Here is a 23,906-nt window from a genome sequence, read left to right on the forward strand (position 1 = left end):
TTTAAAGATTTTTTTATAAATAAACTAGTAAAATCTGGGCATAATGAAATGACCTCTGTCTTCACAGGAGAAACATCTAGAAGATGTCGATAAATATGTGATCAAAGAGTTTAGAAAACCCCCAATCTACAATCAAGATAACCTAGAAATAGCCCAGGAGGCAGAAATGGCAGGCAATTCTAATTTGGTAGATGAGAATCTGATTGATTTTATTTTACATGTTTGGAGAAGCATTGTGTGAAAGGAAAAAGTTTTACCCCCTGGTAAAGGACTTCTCAGTCTTACCAATTACTATAATCTGGGGCAATTTTTAACAAGAACAATACCCCAGCCTCACCTTGGATCAATTGAGTTTGACTCTCTGGTTGGGCCCAGTCATCATTATGCTTAGATACTCCTCAGAAGATTCAAATGTATAACCAGGGCTGAGCAGCACTGATGAGAGGTGAAAATAATAAAGAGTCAGAGGCTGGCAGTATTGAATCAAAATACTAACCAAGGGAAGGAGGGCCTCAACATGTGAAGTTGCATAAATCAAACTCTCAGCTCCGTAAAAGAAAAATTGCACTTGGATGAGTTAAATAAGCAAGGAAGACTTTATTCAAAACAACTGCAGTACAGAAGAGAGACTAAATTCAACTCTGCTGAAACAAAATGTGAGAGTGGTTTTAAGTGCTGGGATGAGCTAGTGGAAAAGTACTGAAAGACATTAGTGGGGAGATTGGTCCATGTGATTAGGTCACCTGTGTTTGCTAAATGGCACTTGTTAGGCTTCTACCCTTCCATGGTGGCTAAGAGATAGGGGCCCCGTCTTTATTGATGATTATATTTCATAGAAGTGGCTCCCAGGTTCTTGAAAAAGATATTCCTAGGTTGCAGAAGATTTACATCTCAATTGAGCAGAGAAGGATTTTATGATTGCAAGTTTTCTAAAATAAGTGTTCCAAGAAAAGGGAGGTCAGGGGCCTATTGCCAGGAAGAAATCTGTCAAAAGTTCAGTCAAGCTGATGTGTTGCAGCCATCCAGGTCAGCCCTCGTGCATTGGAATCAGGCAATGCCCACCCTTCCATGGTCACTACATTTTGGCTTGAAATTTGGCTGCTTGCGGACCCCTGCTTAGAAGGAAAGCACTGTCAGTTCAACTGGTCCATTCCAGAATTCCATGCCATAGGACAGTGTTATTTTCTCAATGCAAATTGTAAATTCCTGAAAAAAATGGTCTGATCTGGTTGTCTAAAATCAGGAAGTTCATACGTTTATTACTGTCCAGCACTCTACTTATCAATGTTTCAGCCTTTCCATTTGAGCATTTCACATTAATAAGCTTTCTAAGATGCAAGAACAACAACATACTATTATAGCACAGCTTACCAATCAACGTGTTGTAAACTAGTACAAGTTAAATAACCTACAACCTAGCAACACGCATACATACATCATGGTAAAGGGATAGACTTCAGTAGTCAACACTGGCTAGTCTTTTCCAACATGCATTGTAAGACATAATTCAGTTAACAATTAAAAAAGCCATTTGAGATTAGTCAAAGTCGTTAGTATCATCTTTATTTAATAAATGAGGAAAATGAGACACACGTGTGTTAAACTTACCCAAGTCACAAGGACTAGGTAAAAGTTGCTCATCTTAAATCCTAGTATTCTACAGTGTTTGTTTATTTTGTTTCAAGGGGTCATTCTATTTTCCCATCTTCTTTCCCCTTCAGGCAGCCTTAGAAGCATTTCTTTCTGTCCTAAAGAACCAGTGAAGCATGTACCTCCAGTCTACCTTTCAACTACTGTTTTGTTCCTCCCCGTTATTTATATCATGTTCCCAAGGCACAGTCCATCCTTATTGTTTTTTTTGCCTCATAATTTTGTTACTGTTGATTCTAACCCTACATTTCTCTATCTACCCCCTTTTAGTCCATATCTGCTATGCTCTGTAGAATTATTTTATCTCTTTATCATTTATTTTGAAGCCCAGATTTCTACACGTAATGTACCTGTCAGATGTAGGTAGGCCACTTCTCTCCTGATTGAATGGAAGTAAAAAGAAGGCTACAAATTGCAACCATAGGTCACTCCCTGAATATTGACTTTTAATTCTCACAAAAGTCTCCTCTTTCGTACACAGCATGGAATTTTTCTGTCTTCACTTTTGTTGTGTACATATGACCAATAAAATTTACCTTCCAGATGGACTTGAGCAACTGGTTCAGTTTTCTTCTCAGATTCTCACTTTCACACTTCCCATTCTAAAATAGGTTTTTCATTAGTCTAGGGAAAGATTTTCATTGCAAGAGGTGACTGGGTTTTTCAGCGCATTTTCTTCCTTGCTCCCTGAAATTTTGGACTGTGGACTCTTGGGAAGAGAAGTGGCTTAGCTATTGGAACTGAAGACATTTAAACAAACATGCTGTAATGTTTTGACCTCCTGGTCCCTGTTTTGAAGTGGGTATTACGAACAAGGGACTATATTTACCATTTCTCTAAGAGTAAGCTCTTCTTCCTGTTGACATTAGGATAGGATGCAGTGGTTATACTTCAAGAGAATTATGTTCCCAGTTGCAAAGCCTAAGGGAAACTGAACATTGAGAGACTTTTTGTTGGTGGTGGGATGGATTTATAGAAAAACTGCTCAAATCAAAATCTAGGACAGTTTAGGATACTGTAAAAAATAGAGAGTTAAATAGATATATTAATATATATATATATTTATAGATTAGCTCTTCATTAAAGCAAATGAATCAAGTCATCTAGAAATCCATATGGCATTCTTTATTTACACATTAAAATATGCTATCATTTTTATACCACAGTTATATGACTGACCTGCCCTCAGCAAACCATGACATTTGAGTTTCCTAGGAGTGAGAATGAGCTCATGAAACTATTCATAGTCTTACCCAGACCCTCTTTTAACCCACACGAAACTGTAAGCAGACAGGGATGGCTTGGGCTATTGTCACTGGGAGTGATGTTGGTAGGAAATATATGTAAAGTTAAAAGAGAAATAAAAGTGTGAATTAATGAGATTTATACCCTTAGAGGGAATTAAAATGGAAAGTTATCCTTTACTTGTTGAAACCAATAATTAGGCCAATAGAGAGCAAAGAGAAGTAGTCTTCCCCGTATATCTATTGCAACCACTTTGTAAGTTAACTGTTTTAAAGCATTATTTAGGATTCCACTGAGAAGAAAGCAGGATTACCATCAGTGGATGACACACAGGGATTTTGTTTGGTTTCTTCACAAAACATGGGAGGTTTGTTCAACACTACTGCAAATTTACGGTGTTAAGTATATATGCCCTTTTTTTCAGCATTAAATAGAATGTAGGCTGGCCTTTAAAATCAGATACAACCGGGTTTAAGTGCTGGCTTTCCTTAATTATTATTAGGCATCATGTTTATTAAATGCACTAAAAGTATTAGACTGTATCGGATGATAAGCCATTCCTGTGATATGTGGCAGATAAACCCTGAAATTATGAGAAAGGGGAGTATATTACCAAGAGCTGTATGACTGAGCTAGTGACAAGAGACACATGATGGGGAAGGATCTGGCTTGGGAGTGAAATAATTGAAACTTCTTGATCCAAATCAGATTGAACACTGAATCTTGTTCTCAAAGTAACTCGTTGTACCTGAGTTTAAATATGAGCAAGTCGATTTCATTCATGGATAGTCCATAGACTCTAAGTAGATACATAGCGTTCAAAAGATGTACACATGTAGGTGTCACTGTGTTTGCACAACGTCAATGTGACAAGGTTGTTAAGAAAATATTTAGTAAAATAAATGAAATAATGTGTATCTCATTTCAATCATTTTCCTCACAGCCAGCACTTCTGGTTGGAAGAACAAGGGAGTAAATTTAAATTTCAAACTGGAAATAACTGGAAGAAGCAAAAAGCTCTAAGACCCTGAACCAAGGGGAGATTAAAATCAGAGACAGCTGAGAGGATCACAGTGGCCAAGTGAAGTGCTCCAGGGAAGAGCAAAAGACTGGGATTGCCAGAGGGCCAGACAGCTGGTGACTGGGAGAACATGGCAGGAGGTCCATGTGGATAATCAAAGGGGCTTCTTCCCAAAGTCCTTGGCTTCAGCTACAAATCTGGATGCAGCTAAAGTCTCTGGGGAGTGGATGTACCTGCATCTAGGCTTGTGTCTGTGTGTGAGAAAGTGTGTATGTACCAAAAGCAGGAAAATAGGCTACTTATTGGGTCATTTCCATTTGCCTTCCTGTCACACTTTAAGTTACAAAATAAGTATAGGTTTTCCACAGATAGAAGTAAAGTGCTTGAAAATGATTCATCAACAAACAAGTATTTTTCAGTGGAGACAAACAAAAATTAAGGTTCAAGGTGACATGATCTTTAATCTGTTGGGACATAGAGAGATTGAGTTGGTTGAGGATGGTAGTCTGAGGCACTTTAGACTGCATTATAATGAAGTCATCTATGTAAACCTAGCTCACATCAGAAGAAAGGTGGCTTCCAGAGCATGGAGGTGAGTTATAGGAAGAAGGGTGCATGTAGCTGGGAATAGGGTAGGAGAGGGGGGAAAGGGGATAGAGTGTAACTGTACCTATCTTTGTCTGAATTTGTTTTTTTGCTTAACATAGATATGGAGAGGAGAAAGAGAAAATGACCCCAGCTTCACTTTTAGCAAAAGTTTTTCACTGTAGCTCAAAATTTAATGTGGAGAAAAGATAAAATTGGAAGTAACTGTTAAAAATTGGAAAGGTGAGATATGGTAAGAGGACAGGCAATATTATTGGGTCAGGTGGATTAAATTCAATGTGATTTCCCTTTTCTCTGTAGTTTCCCTTATGCCATTTTGAAGGTGCATGCCCTTCAGTGCCAAAGAACTGCACAGTAATGATTCTGAATTAGTAGTTTATAATACAAAAAGTGCTCTACAGTGTTTTATAAGAGCCAAGCTTTTGTTTCAAAAATAACAAGCAGTGTTATGGTATGACACTGGTAGAATATACCTCTATTTCTTCATCTATAAAATAATGATGATACAGACTTTAAAGAGTTAACATAAGAATTAGATGAGAATATATATATATATATATATATATATATATATATACACACACACACACACACGTAATTTTGAACAATGTCTGCCTGACCCATATTAAGACTCAGAAGTAAATATCCTGCTAAACTATAAGTCCATGAAGGGGATGGTACCACTATTGCTGACTACTTTGTTGCAAGTGCCAAAGGTTAGTGCTTACTAATTATTGATTAAATATAAATATTAAATTGAGGACACGTCTAGAATTTATCTGACTGCGGTTTCCAAATGTCTTATTCTACTAATTACTGTAGTGAGTTTTTAGTTTGAGAAATAAGAATAATACTAACTGTACAACTTCTTATATAATTAAAAAATATTTCAGTGATCATTTGAAGAATTTTTCATATCAAATCTTAGCAGGACACGATACTAAAATAATGCAAAAGCATTGTTTATAATAGATATCTATTTTATGAAGTACTCAAATTAAATTTGTCTCTGCACAAAAATAACAAAGAATTAACACTTCTTTTATAATTGGTGAAGAGCAAACTACAAACTTGTTTACAATCTCCCCTTTTGATTACAATGCTGGACACTATATAGTGGAGAATTGCTATAGGCATATATAGCGAAACAATTTTTATTATTTAATTTTGTCAGTATTTACATGATTTTTTTGTTATCACTTACAATTTCAAATAATTCTGGGTAACATCTATAGCATTTTCTATAAATAAAATTGGTAGGAATAAGTAAATTCTCTAGTAGAATATTTCAAGTCAAAATGAAATAAATTATTTTATGTTTAAAAGTGAATATTTAACGAACTATTAAAAAGTTATGCTTCTTTTATAGATGTATATATAACTTGAGTATTACATGATTGTTTACTGTCTATTAGTCTTTTAGTGCTATACAATGAAAAAAATTAATAATTTTGAGAAATTAACATGTTTAATGGAAGCTTCATCTACCAAACAGTGTAGGATAACAGGTATGAAATTAGCCATTCTATCAATCAATCAATAAGGCAATTGTTTTCAGGCATTGAACAATAGGCAGCTTGAGACTGGAATTTCCGAGAAAGGGGAAACACAAGCTGAGGCACACAATCCTTGCATCTTTGTACCTTAGCACAATTTTCCAATTTTTTGCAGAGAACTTGAGCCCAAGAAAAGCACCATGATCCCTCTGAGCTGAGAAAGCAGAGACTAAAACTTGTAGTATTTGAAGCAACTGAAATATAAGATATGTGAAGTCAGGGCACCAGACAGAGGGAGTTGAGAGGGTTAGACTGTGAAGAATTTATCTTTGAGTTCTTAACTGAAAGGTAGGCTGCACATGTACTGGGAGAGACTCAGCTATTATCGAGATGAGAAGAGAAGAGAGACACTAAAATTTCAGCATGCTGAAATATATTGGAGTTCTGTTCCAGAAGGAGAGAGAATGAATACCCCAGTATGCTAAGGCAATAGAAAGATCATCATTAGGACTAAAGTCTACTCCTTAGAGTAAGTTCTAATCTAGATCTGCCATTTAAAAAAAAAAAAAAACCTAAAAGTTAACCTAACAAGATGCGTAGGAAAGATGGATTTGAGGACGTGTCCTATAAAGTTAGACAAGCTTGATAAACACCTTATATTTTCTACAGATCCACCCAAACAATGTGTTAAAAGTAAGCCTACACAAGTGTAAGATGATCAACCAATAATAGAAACACCTACATGGGGGAAAAAGGCAATACTCTTTAAAGAAAGATAACAAACCATGGTCTATATAACATATTATTGACAATGTCAAGTTTACAGCACCCCCCACAAATTACTAGATGTCAAAAAAAAGAACAAAGGAAAGAAAAAAGTGTGAGTGTGACCCATGAACAAGCAAAGAGCAGAAATTGACTTTAAAGCAATCTCAAATCAGATTTAGCAAACAAAACTTTAAAATATATTGAGGGGAAAATATGTTGGAAAACTCAAAGGAAAATATGGACTTAATGAGTAAACAGAGCAATTCAGTAAAGAAATAGGATCTGTAGAAAAGGGCCAAGTGGAAATTTGAGAAGTGAAATGTACAATAACTGAAATGCAAATTTCATGGATGAGTTTAACAATAGCATAACAATGGAAGAAGGAAAGGTCAATAAATTTAAAGATAATCTAATAGAAACCACTGAATTTGAAAAACCCAGAGAAACAAAAATAAAATAAAAATTTAAGGAGTCTGAGGGACCTGTGGAACAAGATTAAAAATTTGACCTTATATGTAATTACTCTCTTCTCAGAAGGAAAATAGAATAAAGATGGGGCAGAAAAATATTTGAAGAAATAATGGCCAAATTTGATGAAAAACATGAACTTACACATTCAAAATGCTCAATAAATGTTGAGCAGAATAAATACAAAGAAGCTTGCATGTAGACCCATCATAATCAACTGCTAAAATCAGAAGTTAGAAGAAATTACTGAAAACAGCTACAAAGGAAAAATATTACATTAAACGAAAAAATGTAATACTTCATCATATATCAAATTCAATAGAAGACAAATGGATATGGAAGGATATCATTAAAGTACTGAAAAAAAAAAAAAAACCCTGTCAATACAGAATTGTATGTTCAGTAGAAATAAGGGTAAGATAGGAACTTCTTCAGACAAATGAATAAGGAAATGTTTCACTACTATTAGATCTCCCCTATTTCAAATTACAAAGGATTTTCTTTGTAAGAAAGTGATATTAAAGAAAATTTAAAAATAAATGGAAACTCAGATTTATAGGACTGGAAATGGCAAATAAGTTTGTAAATATAAAAGTCTATGGTTCTGGGCTTCCCTGGTGGCGCAGTGGTTGAGAGTCCGCCTGCTGATGCAGGGGACGTGGGTTCGTGCCCCGGTCCGGGAAGATCCCACATGCCGCGTAGTGGCTGGGCCCGTGAGCCATGGCCGCTGAGCCTGCGCGTCCAGAGCCTGTGCTCCGCAACGGGAGAGGCCACGACAGTGAGAGGCCCGCGTAACGCGCAAAAAAAAAAAAAAAAAAAAAAAAGTCTATGGTTCTATTATCAAAAAGACAAGAAATAACAAGCGTTGGAGAGGATGGAAGATTGTGCAATGTTGGTGGGAATGTGAACTGGTGCAGCCACTATGAAAAACAGTAGAGAGGTTCCTTCTATACTTCAATAGAAAACAAAATAAAAAATAAATAAACGTAAAATCTAAAACATAGAGAAAAATACAAAATTTTACAACCTTAAGGTATACCCAGATTTGTAGATAATAATCAAAACACAAGGACTATAAAAGAAAAATTGATAAATTGGATTTCATGAATATTTAAATATTTTGTTTTTTGAAAGAAGTCTCTTAAAAATTGAAAGGTAAAACACAGGCTTGGGAAAAAAGTATTCCCAATATGTTTGTCTGACAAGATTTCGGGTTTAAAATATTTTTAGAAATCTTATAGTCCCATAATTAAAAGAAAAACCACAGAAATAAGAAAAAATATATAATACATGAATAATACCTTCCCAAAAGAAGATATATTATGACAAATAATTACATGAAAAGATTAGCCATTACGGATATACATACTTAAACCACAATAGGACATAAAACAGCATTTCACACACATTAGAATGGTCAGTTAAATAGATTAACAATACCAAGTGTTTCTGAGGATCTAGGGAAACTGCAATTCTCATATATGGCTCATGGAGGTACAAAAATGTTAAGACCACTTTGGAAAACAGTTTGGCCGTTTCTTATAAAATTTAACATCCACCTACATTCGCTCAGCAATTCCATAAATAAAAAATATATGTCTACAAAGATACTCATGTTCTTAGCAGCTTTATTCATAATAACCAAAAGGGGAAGACAATCCAAATGTCCATCATGAAATGACAATATACTGTGGTATACTCCACACAATGAAATACTACTCATCAATAAAAAGGAACAAACTACTGTTACAGGCATCACCAAGTATTAATCACACACTGAAAAAAAAGCATTTTTATGAGTAAAAAAGATCAGCTTTCAGAGAGTACAGTACATATGGTATGATTGTATTTATATGAAATTTTAGAAGAGTCAAAATAATCTAAATTGATATAATCAGATCAGTGTTAACTAACTAGGTCAGGGAATGGCGAGCGTTAATTGCAAATGACGCATAACAAAACTTTTTAGGCTGAGAGAAGTCTTGCATCTTAGATGCGGTGGTGATCTTACGGTTGTAAAAATGTGTCAAAAACCCATCAAATGTTGCACATACCATGAGTACCTTTTCTTATATGTAAATAAAGCTTGTTTGTAAATCAAGAAATATACATTTGTTTGCATTTGTGCGATACACATCCTACACCCCCACCCCACAGACACACTTTGATTTTGCTTCTAACATCAATGGTAGTTCAATTTTACAATTTTATCCTCATTCCAGAAAGCCAACATTCATTTAACATTTTTTTAAAATTAAGGACCTGCTAGGCACTCGGCTCTCTTCCAACTGTTCTACTCTTGGCAATGTGTCAAGCAGGAAAAGGTCCGTTCCCTACACTTACCAGTGATCTGTACAATAAACAAAAGACATGATATAATGTCAGGCAATGATGAATTTTGAGCAAAAAAGAAACTCATGTTACAGGGATAGAGTGACGGGTGTGCAAGTTTCGACAGTGTACTCAGGCAAGCACTCTCTGAGGAGATGACGTCAGCTCAGAGACCTGACTGTGAGAGGCAGAGCAAGGCAATATCTGGGGCAAGCGTATTCCAGGTAAAGGGAAGGGCTGGTACTAAAGTCCTCACAGTGCCAAGGCTTTTAGAGTATGTGATGTTACAAATATGGTAAAACAAATAACACATATCAGTTTTCAGGATATTTGTCAGTTTCTATACTTACACTTTACTTATAACAAGACTTTGTGTGTGTGTGTATACACACATATATGTACGTACATATGTACACATAAATAAATATATACACACATATACACATACATATCCACACATGCATATATTTTGTATAAAATGTTATATGCATCTATATTTAATTATTTATACACATATATACATTTTACATATATACATATATTTGACACATGTATATGTACTGCATAAACATTTGATATATATAAAACATGTGTCTATACATGTATATCAAACTTGGTATGTATTTGTCAAATATATGTGTGTATATATGCATCCCATACACACATCTATGTATATACACATACCATATATATTTTATAAATAAGAAGACAGAAACTCAGAGATGTTAAATAATTTGCCTAAGGCCAAGGAAAAGTTGGTTGCAAGGTCTACCTCCAAAATTTAGAATCATTGTATGCCAACGACATAGATCCTCCTTGTGTACTGAAGATTTATACAAAAATAGGTAAAATATAAGTTAGTGTCTGAATAGTGAGACCACCTGACCACTTACTTCAGGCCTACCCTTTACATGATTAGTTGTAAGTACTATGCCAAATGTCTGGAGAAAATTTTGAAGAGATTATGTTTTATATGACATTATTTGGTTTATACACATACAAGAACATATGTAGTCTTTGGCACGGAGGAATACATTTAAGTGAATGGGAATATCAAAGGAGGACTTTAGGTATCATTTTAGAAAAACTCAAGCTAGAAGGTCTCTGTGAATTGTACTTGGACAAAACTCAAACTCCGTAAATCTCAAACTGATAAATCTTCCAAACATAGCCCAACATATAAGCAATTTGCTTTATCTGTGCTTCTGATACATATATTAGAAATATATATAGGTCTTACATAATTGAACTCCTAAAAATAAGCCAGAGTATTATGCATTTCAGTAAGCCATTATACAGAATGAAAATATTTTGTTGGTAATAAATTTAATGTTTTGGAAACTTGACAGAGGGAGTATCTCTCGATTTTCTTTAGAGCTAGTATATTACCCAGAGCTATGAAATTTCTAATGGTGGGAATGGAGGGGATTTCGGAGGACTGGAGAGTTTATGAAGCATAAAGATAAAATTCAGTTAGAAAGATAATACCAGTAATAAGAGAATCAATATGTATTAGGTAATAATTATGGTCTGGGACATGTGTTAAATTCTTTACATCAATTGACATGACTCTCCTGATTAACGAATTTCCACGGATGTGGAACCTAAATTCAGAGAGGCCAGGTGACTTATTCAAGTTCGTAATAATGGTAGGACTGACTTCAGAGCTTGGGCTTCTAATCAATGTGCTATAGATCATGACTCAAAATTTTACATATAGGATAAGATGAAGCTTGTCCTTTCTGAGAACATCGTACATAATGTCCAAACTCCCAAACTGTCCATAAACCAATGCAATAGAAGCATTGTGATAAACCATTATAATAATTTTGCTGAATAGTATATGATATTGATACAGCTGGTAATAATTTAAAAGATAATAATTTGTATAACTTGCAAAAACAAATCTTGGATTCTTTCCAGGGACATTCACTAGAGGGAAAATAGAAGCAGGGATGTGAGGGACCATATAGCCCCCAAGCGACAGAGAAAAATGGGGTGCAAAGAAATCACTGATGTACACAGAGTAATTGCGTGTTCCAAATTTCCAAAGTCCCCATGTGACCCAGGCTATTATATCAGACCCAAGAATGTCTGTGAACTTGCCTGCTGTTCACATAGGTTTGTACCTATTTACAATACACTTTCACTTTACTTGAAAAACAAAACAAACAATATATTGTGTTCAGTCCTGCCTTTACCAATAGCTGGCTGAAGACCTGGGATGTTATTTAATCGATATGGGCTTCAGTTTCATTATTTATATCAATACCTGCTTTACTGGTATCATGGAATTGTTTGACTAACAGATAACATGTTGTCACTAACACTTCGAAATTTTGTGTTCCTTATAGAATGATGAGGAAAGTTTGCTGATATGTTTCTTCAGTTTTGAATACAGGCAGGAACAAAAGGCTTGTAAAACTAGCCTTGTGACTGATGCCTAATTGTTTTTTACAAAATCTAACAACAAACCAAAACATGTGTGCCATCAGAGAGTCTGACAGGAAGAAAATGAAGGCTTACACACAAGTAAGCCTTGAAGAGAATGGGGGCATTTAGGGTGTATGTAGTTTGACTGAGAACATCTTTTGACAAATAAAGCAATAAGCACAGTCACTTTCAAAGCTTTTGTTGAAACTTTGAAAAGCCTCTCTAGGCTATAAATTACTAAAGATATTAATTAAAAAGGGAGTGTTGTTTACATTGTTAAAAGTATGTATGAGTTTATAGCATTGGTTTCTTCTTAGTTATAATTTAAAATATTTATTCATGTGTTATATTAATACAGCCTTTATATCAAAGTATCTGTACTTAATTGCATCTTTTTTCCTGAAACAATGTTTCAGATATTTGAAAAGATTGTAAGAAACAATGCTGAAAAATTATGGGAAAATTATATTTAGTAACTATATGAATTTCAAAACTATTTCCTTCTTCTCTATGAGTAATCAGGGGACCCCTGTATCTTTTGACAGTGTCTCTTCTTATGTCATCTACTGGATTGCCTTGTCATAACTTTCATGTTCATTTTAATGCTTGTGTAACTCACCCTCATCCTTTGTACACCTCATTTACCATTTAAGGTGCTGTATTACAAATGCTTTAAGTTAGTCCAAGCAACCAAGGCTATTCATATTTTTAACACAACTGTCTGATTTTGGTTTTCCCAGCAAAGTTATCAGAACTCTTTATAATATAGACTTGTAATTTCATAGGTGTATTAGAATTTCATATCACAGGAACAAAGTGATATCTGCTGAGTCAAGTAAATTTTGGGAGCAGATTATTGCTTTGGGGAAAAAGTATGGATTTATTGCACATATTGAATTTATTACATATGTAAGTTAGTTACACTGTGAAGTTATTGTAGCACAGTGTTCAACCATCATCACAGGTAGCACATCTTCTCAGCCACCCTAAATAATCTGTGATTGTGAAAGCTGGACATGCCTAACACACTATTTTGTGTTCCACTTGGATACAAGGCTTTGCAGGTGATGAAAAGGAAAATACTTTAACAATGGAGCCACTACTATCCTCTACTTATGGGTGGAAGTAAAACATTTGTCTCAAATCTCCAACTGTCTCTTTCACATATAGCTATTTCTTTCTTTTTATTTTTTTCCAATTTAATTCTACAAAGTTTCATTGAAATGGCATGTTACTGTATACTGTGTTGCTTCCCCCGATGTATCTTGAATGACTCTGCTTAAGAGTGAAATATTTTTTAAAAAAACAAAAACATGTCAATCGATTTGCAAGTTTTTGTTTGCTTATTTGTTTACTGTAATAGGTGGTTATGAGTCTTCTTTTATGGACTATGAAACTCCATGTTTGAGTCTCTTCTCCCTTCTTTAATCACATTCTGTTGTGTCAGTATCTTGTTTTTGTTCAGTGACACACTTCTTAAAAGTAAGGTCATTGTCATATTAAAGGAGATAGGAAAATCGTTTTTTCTAATATGCTGGTGATTAAAATGATTACAAAACATTTTTCAAGTTTGTACATTCCTGTATTCAATGGGAATACAACATATTTCCTGTTATACTAAGCAGGAAATGCTATACAAACCTCCCAGAGCAGTACTTTCTTTCAAGGGAAGCACTTTAAATCCTCAAGTCCAGGGAGAATGTTTGATCAGAGGAAACAAAAAAATAATAATAATAATAAAGGAAAGTGTGGCTACATAAATTTGGGGAACAACTGCCAGGCACCACTCAGACTAAAGTATAAATGGTGTAAGTCATACAGTAGTCACTCAATATAATAATAAGTTGGGAAGGTTATAAAACTTTCTATCATACAGAACAAAGCATATATAGTCAAAAAGCATTTTGTAAAAACTATTTTGAAGAAGGCTCTAGGAGAACTTATTTGCATTAAAAAACAGGGACTTCCCTGTTGGTCCAGTGGTTAAGAATCCGTGCTCCCAATGCAGGGGGGCCTGGGTTCGATTCCTGGTTGGGGAACTAGATCCTGCATTCATGCCGTAACTAAGAGTTCACATGCCACAACTAAGGAGCCCGCATGCCACAACTAAGGAGCTGGCGAGCAGCAACTAAGGAGCCCATGAGCTGCAACTAAGGAGCCCAGCTGCCACAACTAAGGCCCGGTGCAACCAAATAAATATTTTAAAAAAATAAGCAAGATTCTGATTCTCCAGCATTTGCACAGATTTGTACAATAGCAATGAGGTAGAGAACTAACGAGAACAGTGGTAATAGAGTCAGGAATAGTGTATGTTTGAAGCAGCAAATGTTTGTAATTTAAAGACTGAATTCTGAATGAGTTCAAACTGATTGTAAAGACACTGTGATTTTCAGATGAGGCTGGGGCAAGAAAATGCTTGGTGTGATGTGGCCATTTTAGGTGCAGCATGGGAACTGGACTTGTAGAATTAGAAGAAAGGACATTGCCTACCCAGGCGAAGTAGTATCCTGGTCACACCTGGGTTTCTTATGCCGAGGACAATAATATCTAACAATTACACCACACTTGACCTAGGGGCAACATGAATAAGGATACTCTTTACCTATAAGTTTCCTCTACACAGAACTCCTCCAAGTAACTACTAGCAAATCAGCGTTGCCTGTGAGTTGAACCCAATTACACATCTCTGACCTAGGGGCAACATGAATAAGGATACTCTTTACCTATAAGTTTCCTCTACACAGAACTCCTCCAAGTAACTACTAGCAAATCAGCGTTGCCTGTGAGTTGAACCCAATTACACATCTCTGACCTACCTATTCAATAATGAAAATGGATTCAAAGTTAACAATAAAACACATTTGTAGCTATTCCTGTATTTTTGTGATGAGCTGAAGGCTCCTGTGAATGTGCTTCCCTCAGCTTCCTGTGATATAAGGTGCCCAGAGTTCTCACAGACTTAATGAGGGTAGAGAAGGTGGCCTGGGGACTGCCGAGGGGCCCCTCAGAGTAACAATCCCAATAAGAACTGATACAAAAGGGAGGATTATATTGATACTGAGATCCAATAGGGCTGATCTCAGGAGGACCCAGACAGCAAGACAGAAACTGGCCAGTGTTCCCTAGGAGTAGTTTTTTTGAACTTTAAGAAAGTAATTTTAGTTGTTCAATTATCTATTAGTTCAGTCATATACTTTATGTGTCATATTATCCAGATATCTTTCTTAAAATAAATTTTAATACCAAAATAGCATACTTAATAGCTGAGATATAACTTCAGTGTACAAACAGAAAGAAGAAAAGTCCATGTGCAAAAATGGAGAAGCACCAGTGTGGTGAAGTGTGACAGAATATGAGTCTTAGCAAGTAAAAGAGCAAATTTGAGGTTAGTAATATGTTGTTATTATCATTATCAAATAAGTTATCAATATAATGTTTTTTCTCCTCCCTAGTGAAATTTTACATATTTGAAGAAAATAATTTCTTAAAGACTCTGTAAATAAAGGGGGTATGGCCAATTATAAGAAATTTCAGAAATGAAACATATATGTTTATTAATGAATAGTTTTAAAATCAGGTCTAGGAGATCACTTCACACTCCAGGTGTAAGAATGAAATAGTTAGAGACTGTTACACGTGAGAAACTAGCTCACCACCAACTCTGAATAAATATAGCACAAGGAAATTGATTTTAAAGTTTAAGAAGAACTTATTGAAAATGAATCTAATAAACATTGGGTGAGACATCCTGAAATGTCCTTTTTTGATGGTCTGTAGAATATGATTTAGGCTTTAGCATAGCAAAAGATATGGGGAAAAGCTACAGATATTGTCAAGTAAATTCTTGCATGATTTTTAAAATTTTAAAATACATTTCCTTATAGATACTTATTGGATTCCTTGTTTCACATTCATTCCTTCAAAGTTACATGTATAAACAAGTCTATTGAACATGGCTAATGATTTTGGTAAAAATTCTCATGCTTAACTTCCTGAATATGGGCTTCTGTAAATTTTGTCTCACACGTTTAGCCTAGATGTTGTCATTGCTTAGTTGCTTTTTATACAGAAAGCAATGCTTGATATGAATTTGTGAATATACTGATTTTTTTCTCACATTATGGCATTATATAAAATTTGATATTAATTCTTGATATATGCTTGTATTAAAATATAACCACTATTTTTCTCCACCTGTCTGAGCAGGACAAAAACAAATCCATTTTATAAATGTACAAGTTTTTGTTATATCAAATGGTTAGTGATTTTCTTTTTTTTTTTTTTTTGCGGTACGCGGGCCTCTCACTGTCATTGCGGAGCACATGCTCCGGACGCGCAGGCTCAGTGGCCACGGCTCAAGGGCCCAGCCGCTCCGCGGCATGTGGGATCCTCCCGGACCGGGGCACGACCCCGTGTCCCCTGCATTGGCAGGCGGACTCTCAACCACTACGCCACCAGGGAAGCCCTGGCTAGTGATTTTTGATAAGATTTTTAAATAATTGATACAGCCTCTTGTCTGAACAGTTTGTGCCTTCAACTGCTGTTATTTTTTTCAAGAACAGCAAAGCAATATACAGTCCTTTGTAAGCAAACGTTTGAAACAATGTAACTCCTTTGTGAAATGCAAAGGTAATAAAACAAGTCTTTATTTCATAAAGGAAGGGAACAAGGCATAGAAAGGTTATATAATTTATTCATAGCTCACAGCTAGGCATTGGTAGAGTCAAGAAGTGAGATTATCTGCTTCTTTCAGCATAAACCCATGCTTTCTCATCAAGCAAACTCCACATGGAATAAAGAGGAGCAACAGACTTTCCAATTTAAAAACTGTGATTTGGTATAAAAATGCCCCACAGTAAAGCATAATTAAATCTTCAAATTCTTTAATGCAGTTCAATTTCAGAATTTAAGATGAGTTTAACTTTTTAGATAAAATAATGGACATCTGAATTCACTTCATTATCACTTTGATGTGCAAAAATTATGGAGGAACTCTCTTCCAGGAAGACTTCAAGACACTGCTGTTTTTGAAACAATAATTCTCACTCTTACCCTTCCTTGCAATGAGGCTGTTTTGACAGCCTGAGTGGGTGGAGTGGGAAAACAATGCTTCATGTAGCCATGTGATACTGCAGGTAGAGATAGGACTTATGAAAAATATCCTGTTCGAGAGAAAAGCAGATAAACACAAAGGAACTGCCATTTTTCAGATATTTTTCAAATCGTCTTTGTTCTCCTACCTACCCTCCTTTCCTGAAGCAATGCCTGAGCTTTTCTTTGCCAAAGGCTAAACTGGAGTGAGAGAAATTGGAGAGAGCGATCCCCTTCTCGGGAGGTCTTGAACTTGAGCCAGTTTGCTTGCATGACTATGCATGAGAGATGGCAGCGGGATGACAGCACTGCTGTCAGAAAGGCAGTGTTCAGTGTCATGATCTAAGTCTGGTCGCTTTCCTTTTCCTTTGGTGTAGGTTGGGGTAACTAAACACGATGTGAGAGGCAAGGGTGGGGATTAACTTTTAAATGCACACACCTAGATTTTTTTTTTTGAATGTTGTGACTAGTGTAGTTCCTTTAAAATCAATAAAGTCTGTGCTAACTCATATAAAATCATGTTGAGGCCCTTGGGATGGAGTCTCACTAATATATAGGAGAAAGCATTTAGAAGGATAAAATTTGCATTTAAAAAGATGAATTTTTATCTTTATGAAAAATGCTACTTTCATAATATAATAATTTATTTCCCTGCTCCACTTTCACACTCATAAATGATCTGCCTTTTCCTTTATAAAAGACGAAACAAATCTAAGACATTTATTTTCTTAGAAAAGATATGTGCTCTTACAATCCCTGTTTTACAGATGAGGAAAATAAGGGTCAGAAAAGTTAAGTGTCTTCCCAGGGTCACACAGCTAATAAATATTGGAGTCAGATTTCAAACCCAGGCTGTCTCCCTGTAGAATCTACACAATTAACCACTTCACTGTACAAGTTCAATACTTGAGAAGTCTGGGAGGGACATGAAGCAAAAAGGAAACTGATAGACAGACAAATAACGTTTTTACGTGGTTAAAGATCATGGGGTTGGGGAGGAAAAATGAGCTTGGAAAGTTATAGCAAAATAATGGCTACTAGAGTTTATAGTTTTCAAGCCAGGGAAGCCCCAGGTCTTGGCAATTTCAAGGGTAAAACCATGGACAGGGTTCCTGTAGAGAAGAGTGTTGGAAATTAAGTCTGAAGTTGTTTGATGAATCTCTCATGTGAATTTTGAATTTACACTAAAAGAAATACTGGATTTGAATGTAGTCCAAAATGAGGGGACGGGGGCATAGCACGGGGTTAATCATAGGGTTTGGCCCAAAACAGAGGTGATATTCTACAAAAGTGAATTAATAATTTGGAAGTGACTAAGGAAGACTTGTTTTATGGCAAGTGAATTGCAGCCATCAGAAGTAGCTTTCAATTTAAAGACAGGATATGCAAACAAACTAAAAAAATACTGTTAATTTAGAAACGGTCCAGGACTGTGACGTAAACTTGAACAGATCTTACTTTGGGGAGAAAACTCATGAAAATTGATATGTAAATTAAAAACTTCCCCTCCTATTAACCTCATCCCCTAACATATGTCCTTAGTGGTATAGCACTACAGAGATGATGGAATAATACTAACTAGATATTAACTATACTAACTACAAACTCACAGGCCCATGCTTAAATTAATGCTATTTTCCACAGCTCTCCACCTCTATAATCAAGATGCACTTATGGAATTGATTGAAATAAACAGTCACATTCTGAAATGTGTCCCCAAATTATCATAAATGGTAAATGTAACAACAAAGTCGTAAGGAAATCACCTTGTTCAAGAACTCTGTGGTGTTTACCGATAAATCTCTGAAATGCAAGAGATATCCTGAGTTCCAATGAGGTTCTCTTCCTTTTTAACATTGTATTTTTAAAAAAGAGAAAATGCACATGATTTTTTTTTTTAATCTGCTCCAGGGAACTCTCATAGTTTTTACTGTCTATATTTTTAGTGGTGCTCCCTGACTGCTCACACTACTGGAGTGCCTGGCACTGGGGACGGAAAAGCAATGTACCGTGGTCAAGAGTAACTATCATAGCAGTTCCACTTTGAGCAGGCTCTTTGCCCAAAGTCCTAATTCAAGTGATGCTAAAGAGCTCTCCAGAGGTTGTAAAGAAAGGCAATTGCTAATGTGTAGCCCACAAAATAACTTTTACTTGCTTTGAAGTATACTTATGGAAGGTTTTTCATCCTCCTGTTCTTTATTGTTAGGTACCCAGTCTCTGCAAAGTGGGCAACACAAGCACCCTGCTGTATTTGGCCAAGAAGCCAATTGCAAGAATGATAGGTCATTTTATAACTTTTTTGAAAAATGTTCTCCAAGTGCAAGAAATCACAGTATACTCCAAAAAAAAAATCTTGTTTTCTCATCTAACAGATGGATTATAATTTATATGTGGTCCATGATAAATGGAAAATATTGCACCGGTATTCCTAGATGGAGGTGTTGCACAGTGAAGGTGATGCCAGTTTTGTTCATACTTTAATTTGCATCTAATTTAATGTTTACTTCTTTAGAACTTGCATTTAAGCTTTCTTTCTTTTAATTGACTATTTTTAAATTAATTTTTATTGGAGTAGAGTTGGTTAACAATGTTGTGTTAGTTTCTGCTGTACAGCAAAGTGAATCCGTTATACACACACATATATCAAATCTCTTTTAGATTCTTTTCCCATATAGGTCATTACACAGTATTGAATAGAGTTCCCTGTGCTATACAGTGGGTTTTTATTAGTCATCTATTTTACATGCAGTACTGGGTATATATCAATCCTAAATTGGGAGATTGGGATAAGTTTTTTTGGTTTTACTTCATAATATCATTTTCTTGCAAAAATAAAATAGAGGGATTCAAAGAGATTTGAGGCAAATTTTTCCATATTCCCATCATCATTCTCCATAATACATTCTATTTCTTGATGGCCCTGGTGTGCACATCTTTTCACATTAAGTGTAGTAATATTATGGATAGGGTTTACATTTTACCAGGTTTTTCCCCAGGTGCTTATCACCCCACATGACAGATATCCACTTATGCCAGTATCATTAAGTAAGCCATTCTTTTTCCACTGCCTTAATATATCACTTTGTTGTATATTAAATCTTCCTATATATTTAGATTTATTAATGGACGTTCAGTTCTGTTTTGCTTACTGGTCTGACTTTTTAATTTATTTTTAAATATATTTAACACTGGTGACACCAGGATAACTCTTAATATCTCTTTATGTTCTTTACATTTCTTTACTATGAAATATCTCTAACAGACACAAAAGTAGAGTCTAGTAAAGCAAAGCCCATGAATGCTTTGCTATCTTTGTTTTATAGTCTCCATGCTTGTTCTTTGCATATTTTTCTCTCATCCTACTGGCTAGCTGATTAATCATATTTTCTCTATTGCATTTTTCAAGTCATTTGCAAGTTATTAACTCATTTATATTATTTTAATGAGAATTCGGTGTTTACAATTTCATTTATACACTTGACTTGAAACCTGAAGTTCATCAAAATCACCATCCCCTCCTGAACAGTTATGGTCAATTAGAAGTCTTCAACTCTGATCTCACTCTTCCATGTTTCATGGGGGTTTATTATAGTACTTTTATTCCATCTTGTTTTTAATTCTGTACCATAAGTTAATCTTTTTTTTTTTTTTTTTTTTTTTTTGGTGGTACGCGGGCCTCTCACTGTTGTCGCCTCTCCCGCCGCAGAGCACAGGCTCCGGACGCACAGGCCTAGCAGCCATGGCATACGGGCCCAGCCGTTCCACGGCACGTGGGACCCTCTCGGACCGGGGCACGAACCTGCGTCCCCTGCATCGGCAGGCGGACCCTCAACCACTGTGCCACCAGGGAAGCCCCCATAAGTTAATCTTTTATTAAAATTGTTATAAACCAAAGTGCTCATTAGAGTTTATCCATGTTTTCCAAGTTTATCAAAATGTTTTCCTCCCTCCTGGGCTTCATTTCCTTCCCATTGAAATATACTTTGACGTTCTGAGGGTAATGACCGAGAAATAGTAAAATCTCTACACCTTCATCTGAAAACATATTTGTTTTGCCATTAATCTTGAATCCTAGTACGAGTAGATATGGAGTTTCTTATTCACCATCATTTTCCCTTGGCTCGGATGTATTTTATTTTTGCGGTACGCGGTCCTCTCACTGCTGTGGCCTCTCCCGTTGCGGAGCACAGGCTCCGGACGCGCAGGCTCAGCGGCCATGGCTCACGGGCCCAGCCGCTCCGCGGCATGTGGGATCTTCCCGGACCGGGGCACGAACCCGCGTCCCCTGCATCGTCAGGCTGACTCTCAACCACTGCACCGCCAGGGAAGCCCCTCGGACGTATTCTTGATGCAAGACATTGTGCTTTCTCCTCTTCTCTGCCCCCATTCCTCCTTCCACATGGGTGCTCCTGATTTGTCCCCTCAGTTTATTCGTCTTGCTCAGTTCTCTCCTCAGAGAGGAATTCTTTGGGGCTACCACCTCCACCTTCTTTCTCTTGACCATGTTGTATTATCATTTATTGTGAATATTGCCTGCCTCTCTCACTGGAAAGTAAATGTCATGAGAACAAGCACCTTCTTTCCTTTGTTGCTATATTGCCAGTACCTGGAACAGTACCTGGCATATGATAAGTCCGCAAAGTATGACTGTGGAGAGAATGTGTAAAATTTATGTATTTATAGTAGATTGTGTACTAAAAGAGTAGTTATCAATTCTGGTTGCTCATGAAGATCACCGGGGCATCTTTAAAAACATACCTATGCCCCACACCTGACCCTTAGGTTTTGGATTCATTTGATCTGGTGTGGTGGCAGAGCATCAGTATTTTAAAGTGCCACCCAGCAAATTCTAATATGAAGTCAGAGAGGAGGACCACTGAGGATGCCTCTTCATTTCTCTTTAAATTTGCTTCTCTCAACAGTGTACAACACAATTAATTAGATTCCAACTGATCAAATTTAAAACACATTTCATTACTGCTCTTCCAGTTTGTACCAGGTCATATTGACTATAGCTTCAGAATAAAATAATAATCATTTCCAACATCAGGGCACTTTGTGTATTTGCCTTCACCTTTCCTTCACACTAACAAATAAAATTCTTTAGAATTCACATTTTCCTCTCCCCCACACAAATAGACACACTTGAGACTTTTATATGCTGTTACTTTTTTACTCTTCACATCCTTTAAAATGCTTTACTTTTTGGGTGCTTTTTTAAAATTGCTAATTCTATATTATGTATAGTAGTGTGTATACTATTATAAACACATGTACATGTATAATAGGACAAACAATATCCCATGTATAATGGGACAATTTTTTTTTCCTTTTTTAATTGCAGTATAGTTGATTTACAATGTTGTGTTATTTTCTGGTGTATAGCAAAGTGATTCTGTTATACATATATATACATATTCTTTTCCATTATGGTTTATTACATGATACTGAATATAATTCCCTGTGTTATAGAGTGGTACCTTGTTGTTTACCTATTTTATATAAAGTAGTTTGTATCTGCTAATTCCAAAATCCTATTTTATCCCTCCCCTACTGCCTTTCCCCTTTGATAACCATAAGTTTGTTTTCTATGTCTGTGGGTCTGTTTCTGTTTCGTAAATACATTTGTGCCATATTTTAGATTTCACATATAAGTGATATCATGTGGTATTGGACAAATAATTCTGATGGTTTACTTAACAGTCACTTAGTAGTTCTCCCTTGCTCATAGAATTTTATGATCTTTTTGAGGAGTGAAGCATTCCGCTTTAGTGGATAAATCCTTGTTAACCTAAGACAAACATTATCATATCCCTCTTTGCCATTAATTGTCTTATGAATGTCCATATCAATCTGTTTTGGCCAATGAGTAATTAGGGGAAGGCTGTTTTTGTGCTTATGAGAATGATATTTTTCTCTGAAAAAAGATAAATATGGGGCTTCCCAGGTGGCGCAGTGGTTGAGAGTCTGCCTGCCGATGCAGGGGACGCGGGTTCGTGCCCTGGTCCGGGAAGATCCCACATGCCGCGGAGCAGCTGGGCCCGTGAGCCATGGCCGCTGAGCCTGCGCGTCCGGAGCCTGTGCTCCGCAACGGGAGAGGCCACAACAGTAAAAGGCCCGCGCACCGCAAAAAAATAAATAAATAAATAAATAAATATGCATTAGGAAAATGACCATTTGGACTCTTTTTCTGCTCCCTCCTTGTTTTGTGAGAATATGATACTTGGTTTTATAGCAGCCATGTTGTGACCATGAGATGATAATATGCCAATAATGATAAATGGTAGATTAGAAAGAACCAGTAAAGACAAAATGGCAACATCAATAGTAATAACAATCACAGCAAAAGAACAATGGGACCTTAACTTCTGGAGTTCCTATAAAGTAAAAAATAAATGCTCTATGTTTATTCTACTGTTATTTAGAATTTCTGTCATTTGCACTGTAAAACAATCAAACTGGACCCAAGTTTCACTTCAGTTTCAAAAACTCTTATTTAACACATTTTTTCCCAAGCTGTCCATTATACTTATAATCAATTTATATTTAACTATATGTTACAAGATGCACCACCACTGATAATAGTTTTTTCCTCTTCCCTCATGTTGAGATTAGAGCATTTTTTTCTGGGCATGTTGTTGAAATGCTCCTTGCATATAACTTCCCTTTGCTTAACAGTATAATATTCTTGTGTCCTAGTCTTTTTGCTTAAGAATCCATACATTAATTGCACTGCTTTATGGTTTTCAATGTTGCAGATTTAATGGCCCATGTTAGGTTGCTTTTCTTTTCCTTGC

Source organism: Delphinus delphis, chromosome 14 (assembly GCF_949987515.2).
Source record: "Delphinus delphis chromosome 14, mDelDel1.2, whole genome shotgun sequence".
Lineage (NCBI taxonomy): Eukaryota > Metazoa > Chordata > Mammalia > Artiodactyla > Delphinidae > Delphinus > Delphinus delphis.